Genomic DNA, 7,517 nt, shown 5'->3' on the forward strand with positions numbered 1-7,517 from the left:
CCTACCACCCTCCCTCCCTCCCTCCTCCCTCCCTCCCCCCCTATTTCTCTCTCTTATAAGCAGTCAACAAGCTGACTTTCTAAGTAGTACTTTGTAAAACGGATGATTTACCTTCACCTTCCTTGGGCTTGCAGCACAGACTTTGTATAAAACGGTTTAAAAATGAATCTGATACGTGCTATCTACTTTATTACCAGTATTTGTACAATTTAGTTGAAGAACACATTAACTCTTTGTTTTGTTTCCTTCTATTCCTTATTGAATTAAGAAAGAAAGAAAAGCAGGGAGACGTTCTCGTGAATTCGTGGGTATAACTGTATCGAAGCCAGGGACTGGATATCCAGGGAAAGAGGAGGAGGAGGAGGAGGAAAAATTAGAGGATGAGGAGAAATAGGAGATGAGTGAGAGAGAGAGAGAGATAGAGAGAGAGAGAGAGAGAGAGAGAGAGAGAGAGAGAGAGAGAGATAGATAGATAGATAGAGAGAGAGAGAGAGAGAGAGAGAGAGAGAGAGAGAGAGAGAGAGAGAGAGAGATGGACAGAAAGAGAGAGAGAAAGGAATAGAAAACAAGAGAGAGGGAGAGAGAGAGAGAGAGAGAGAGAGATGGACAGAAAGTGAGAGAGAAAGGAATATAAAACAAGAGAGAGAGAGAGAGAGAGAGAGAGAGAGAGAGAGAGAGAGAGAGAGAGAGAGAGAGAGAGAGAGAGAGAGAGAGAGGAATAGAAAACAAGAGAGAGAGAGAGAGAAAGGAATAGAAAACGAGAGAGAGAGAGAGAGAGAGAGAGAGAGAGAGAGAGAGAGAGAGAGAGAGAGAGAGAGAGAGAGAGAGAGAGAGAGAGAGAGAGAGAGAGAGAAAAAAACAAGAAAGGTAAAACAAACAAGCACAGAATGCCCTGGAATCAGTCCTTACACCCGTTCCATGAAAAACAGAGATGTTAATACAATACACGAAAAGCGAGTGCAGAAAAACAGAAATAAAACACAGAAATGGATAGATGAAAAAAACATGAAATACTGATGATTTTGAGACGAAGTGCTGTAGTCAATCGAGCGGAAAAAAACGAATAATGAATAAGTCAATTAACAAATGGACTAGTAAGTGATAAACAAAATCAAAGAATAATAGAGAATGAAATTAGGACAAAAATATTAACGGTAAGAATTTCATGTCTCGGAAATTTCTTATGATAATGGTAATAATGATAGTGATAATAGTAATAACAATGATAATAAAGATAATAATAATAATAATAATAATAATAATAATAATAATAATAATAACGATAATGATAAGAGTAACAATAATGATAACACTTATAACAGCAACAAGAACAATAATGATAATGAAAGAGAAGAAGAGAAAAATAATGAGGGTATTGATAGTGATAATGATTGAAAAATGATAATAATGATAATTGTAATGAAGATAATGATAATAATAATAATAATAACGATACAAAATAACAACAGTAAATAGCAATAATAACAACGAAAATAATAATAATAACAAGAACAACAACAGCAATGATTACGATAACATTGACAGAAGTGATAATAGTAAAAGTATCAATACTAGATAAATGAATGATAACTGAGACACTTTTTGTATCAAAATAAATAAATAAATAAGTATCAAGGATATGATGACAGTGATAACAACAACGGAATTCTTAAGCTGAAATAGCTCAGTGACAAGATAGAATAAATAACAAAAAAAAAAAAAGAAAGAAAAAACAACAACAACAACAACAACAACAAGGAAATTATGCTTTGTAGGAAGTACCTTGAGTTCTCAAAACCTTGAAATAAGACTTAAGTTAAAATGACTGACGTTAACTGAAGATTGCATGTATACTTCCCAATAAATTAAAAGAAACAGCAAGAGTGGCATAAAAGGGCAGGGGGGGGGGGGGGTAGGTAAAGGAAAATGAGAGAAATCAGAATGAGAGAAAGGAAAAAAAAAAAAAAAAAAAGAAGACCGCAACATGATTAAATTAAGATACAACAAAATCACCCGTCCAGATTTTAATTACCTTTTTCCTACTTTTTTTTTTTTTTTTTTTTTTTTTTTTTTATGATGAACGATTTTTGGTACTACAAGGCATTTTGCAATTATCACTAATATATTTATGATTAGTTGGTCGCTATGGAGAGTAAATTGTGTGCGTGATGCGGTGAAACATACGATCATTTATATAATCAAAATATACACAAGTTGCTGATATTAACCCAGTCGGCGCGGATGGCATGAATACACGCCATGTCCAATGTCATATAAGTTTATTGGTTGTATTTACACATAGAGATGGCTCTACAAGTGCTTAATCACCAAGGAGTCACTTATTAGTCCTACTTATTTAACCCGTTTATTCCTTTCCTTGACTTTTGACTTGAAAGGGTCTTTAGCATTATTTCACGGTCTTAAATGTTACCAAGATTTTAATAACAATTTAATAATCATAACATCAATAACAATGACAATAATAATAACAATATTGATATCAATTGTATCAAAAAGAAAAAAAAAAAATCTCGCATATTCAAGGAATGGGGAAATCAAGATCGATTACTAGTAATAGACTCCATGTCGGTTGAGCACATGTGGAACTATTTATAATTTACACACTTACTGAGATCGCTAAATTTATTCAGAAAATAAGTATAGTTTTCGTCAATATGAAAAAAGTTGTTAATCTTTTGTATGGATATTCTTAAACGCAGAGTACAAAATATCCATTATATATAAATCCTGTGTTATTAATCTCAAAAAAATATTTTCATTATTCTATTCATTTATCTCCATTCCAATACTATTCGATATGAAATTGAATAGTTACCCCTTTTTTACTCGTTTTCTTCGATGTGGATTCAAAGAAGATGTACTTTTTTGAGGATAACTAAAGTAATTGACACCATTACGTATAAATAAAACAAGCGAGTAATTTATTTTCTCCTTACTTCACATTACAATATCGTTATGGTATGTAGTGTTATTGTGGGTAGATAGCAACGAGTGAACTTCATATATGAAAATTATACATTCGGCCGCTGAAGGAAAGGATGTGAAAGGTTTGAAATTCACGCTCCAATTTACATTCCTGAAGAACGATGTCTCTTGAAACTCTATATCAGTATCTATATACATTGTTTTATTGAGTTTATAATGCTTAGTATATTCGAAATGATTCATATCGCATAAATAAATCACAATTTACATAATACTTCACCTCAGAAAGTCATTACAACGAATACTATTGCCCACTTAATATTCAAAGTAGACAGGGATATTATCTTTTTAAAAAGAAATGGTAGTTACTATGTCAAAAAGTCAATAGAAAATATTTATCTGCTACAGAAACATATATATATATCTATATCTATCTATCGATCTATCTATGTGTGTGTGTGTGTGTGTGTGTGTGTGTGTGTGTGTGTGTGTGTGTGTGTGTGTGTGTGTGTGTGTGTGTGTGTGTGTGTGTGTGTGTGTGTGTGTGTGTGTGTGTGTGTGTGTGTGTGTGTGTGTGTGTGTGTGTGTGTGTGTGTGTGTTTGTGTATGTGTGTGTGTGTGCGTTTATGTATGTATATCTATATATGAATGTATGTGAATATATATATATATATATATACGTATAAAAACGAATAAAAGACAAGGACAACGTCAAACTGTAACAGACGAAATGAGACATTGCAAGTTTTGATCCTCGCCGTCTCAGTCATTGCAGACACCAAATTAATCGATTGCAGACGCCTATCATTAATTATTCAACGCGCGCAGATCATTTCCATTAACATTTCCGGGTATAATGACTAATGAAGGTTCCATCGGTTATTAATGTTGTTGTGATACCGGTATGTGCGAGGAGTTATTGCTGTCGCGCCTTGTTATGGCCATGCGGTTGTTCGGGTCGTTAGGAAATGGTGATCGTTGGGTCGAGAGAGAACTGGGCGAGGAGAAGGAAAAAAAAACATAAGGAAAAAAACTAAAGAAAAACAATAATTATAGCAAACACTAACGCCAACAACAACAACGAGACGACCACTGCACTAGCAACGACGAGTACAATGACGAGATAAAAGGAAACGAACTTGGTCGTATAAAAATTCCAAACTACCTCATTTCACAACCTAAATCATCATCTTTATTCCCCTCCCTCTTCCCTTTCCCTTCACCTTCCCTCCCTCCAACTCTATACCTCTCTGTAACAATAAGCCCTGCATAGGATCTCCTTTCACCCCGCTCTCCGAATCGGCGAAATGGGAGTGAATAATCAAGTGGATGCAGATCATTCTCGGGTTCTATGACACTTCTATTATAGCCTCTTTAAAGCCATGCAGGTAAACAGCGTCGACGCCAGCGAAGAGAACCGGCCAGGTGTTTGGAGGTGTTTGTCGGAGGTGAAGGGCGCTCATTATCATGGTCTCAGGTGAGGAGCATATGGGAGGCTGTGTTCTCGTGTTTTTTTTTTTTCTGCGGGGAGTCTGCGGCAATAGTAGCAGTGCGTGTGTGGAAATATAAGTTTATTTATAGTTTACTGTCGGTTTGGTTGATGTAAAATGTGTGGAATATGTACGTCTTCTTCTTTCTTTACACACACTCACACGTACATACAAATATCGTCAACAAATCTTTGAGTGTCTTGAACTTTAGACGCTTGCCCCCCCTATTTTGATACCCTTTTCCGCTCCAATCTAGCTAATTTAGGGCAAGCTGTAAACATTTTTTTGTGAGTTGGTGTTGCTCGGTCTGACATCTTTTTTGAATGGTATTTTATCAGTTTCTGTTTGGAGCTTGGCGGTTGCGCTCTTCGTATATATATGCCTTCCAATATTTTACAATAGACTCCCTCTCCTTGTTTTCGAAAAGAGTCAAAAGCCTTTTCGTAATCGACGAATGCCTAAGGTTTCCAATATTCATTCATTTTCTCTCTTATTTGGGTAAGTGTGAAGATGTGGTCTGTTGTTTAGAATCCACTGCAGAAGCCTGCTTGTTCTCTAGCTGGTTAGAATCTAGAGTGTTGGAGATGCGAGGTGTGATGACATTTGTGAACAGTTTGTAGATGACTGTTAGAAGGCTTTCGTGTCTGTAAATTTCTTTGTCCCCGTTTTATGTATCGAAATAATTGTTGCAGGCTCTCAGAGTTTTACCTTTGATAGAGCATTTGTTGAAAAGATTGGTTAGTTTCACTACTACAATTTCTCCTGCTGAATGATAAGGTCTATATTATACCGTCTTCACCTGGTGTTTTCCTTCTCTGCATGTCTTTGAGGGCTCTTTTTATCTCCTCTGCCGTGATGCCAAGTATATCTCTAATTACCGTGTTCACTAGAGCTCTATAAATCCCTGTACTTTTTCAGTACCATTATCATTTAATTCTTGTTGCATGTCGCTTCTCCGCACTGTTACATTACTGCATACGTTTGATTTTTCTCTATTCCAACTTTCCTTTTAGCTGTTTTATTTATTATTTTCTGTTATATTTTCGTACATCCTCTCTCCTTTTATTTATTGTTTTTGCTCGTCCCAGCCTGACGGTATTTTCATGTTCCCACGATTTTGCATAAGTTTGCATAAGCATCCGTACCGTTTCTATCGCCCACTTCAAGTGCAGCTCCTTTATTATGTCATTGAACTGTTTGTTGATATATATATGTGAGTGTATGCACACACACACACACACACACACACACACACACACACACACACACACACACACACACACACACACACACACACACACACACACACACACACACGCACGCACACGCACGCACACACGCACACACGCGCGCACACACACACACACACACACACACACACACACACATTTATATATATATATATAAATAATAAATATATATATATGTATATATATACATATACACACACAATGACGGCGAGAAAACGACATATCGCCTTGAGAAGGCAAACGCAGGTGTCGTAGGAAAAGTCGCGGTCGATTAGGAAGGGCTTCCAAACAGGCAAGGGTGGCATTGCCAAATAACCTGTTAATTGTGAATTGAAAGAAGGCTATATCCTGCAGTGGAATGAGTGGTTGTTGACAAAAATATATGCATATATATAAATATATATTACATATATACATACACACATATATATACACACAAATATATATATATATATATATATATATATACATATACATATATATATACACACATACATACATATATATGTGTATATATATATGTAAATGTATATATATGTATATATATATGTAAATGTATATATATATGTATATTTATACATAAATATGTATATATATATATGCGTGCGTGTGTGTACATATACACACGTAAATATATATATATATATATATATATATATATATATATATATGTATATATATACACACACATACACATACATATACACATACATGTTTATACGTATATATATATGTATACATATATATATACACATATAGATGATATATAGTATATATATTATATATGTAATATATATGTAATATATATATGATATAATATATGATATATATCATATATATGTAATATTTATATATATATATATATATTGTATATACACACACATATATAAATATATATAGATATATATGAATATATATATGTATATGTATACATATATGAATATATATATGTATATATATGTATATATATGCAGACAAATATACACATATGCAAATGTTTATATATATATTTATATATAAATACATACATATATAAAAATATATACATATATATTCATATATATACACAAACATATATATGTATAAATACGTTTATAATATATATATATATATATTACACACACACACACACACACACACACACACACACACACACACACACACATATACACATATATATCTCCCAGGTAGCGGGGTTCTGGTCCTGAGGAGAATGGGATAAATAGATATAAGCGTAGAGGGGACTCTTAAGCAGTACAAACACTGCCATGGAAGACAACAGGAAGCCACCCTGACTGGTCTTTCCCTTTTATTTATGGCAGACATCTCAGGAAATGGCCCTCAGTCCCGTGTAAAAGGGGTGAATTGAGTGTCATGCTGAAAATGGATGCCAAAAAGGAACTGTCGTAGGACAGAGCACTTGGAGAAGATACATATGTATGTATGTATACATATATTTGTATATATTATATTATATACATATAACATAATATTTACAAATATATGTATACATACAAACATATACGCACACACTACGGGCGCTCATTAAAGATTTCCTCCGACTCACTTCCCATTTATGTACAGGAATGAAACGTCGTACAGTTATTAGTCTTTCTCAACATAAGGTTCCACGTTTAAGGCAGCTGTAGACGCCTCGCTTGTACATGTCCGAAGGTTGCATTGGAGCTATGAAGTGGCTTCGGAAATCAGTGTCATCTTGGAAACATTTGCCCTTCAAATATGATTTCATGGACAGAAAGAGCTAAAGGTTAGGTGGTACAAGGTCGGGAGATCAAGAGTGATGAAGAAGGATGTCGTAACCGCAAGACCG

Source organism: Penaeus chinensis, chromosome 38 (genome assembly GCF_019202785.1).
Source record: "Penaeus chinensis breed Huanghai No. 1 chromosome 38, ASM1920278v2, whole genome shotgun sequence".
NCBI classification, from domain to species: domain Eukaryota; kingdom Metazoa; phylum Arthropoda; class Malacostraca; order Decapoda; family Penaeidae; genus Penaeus; species Penaeus chinensis.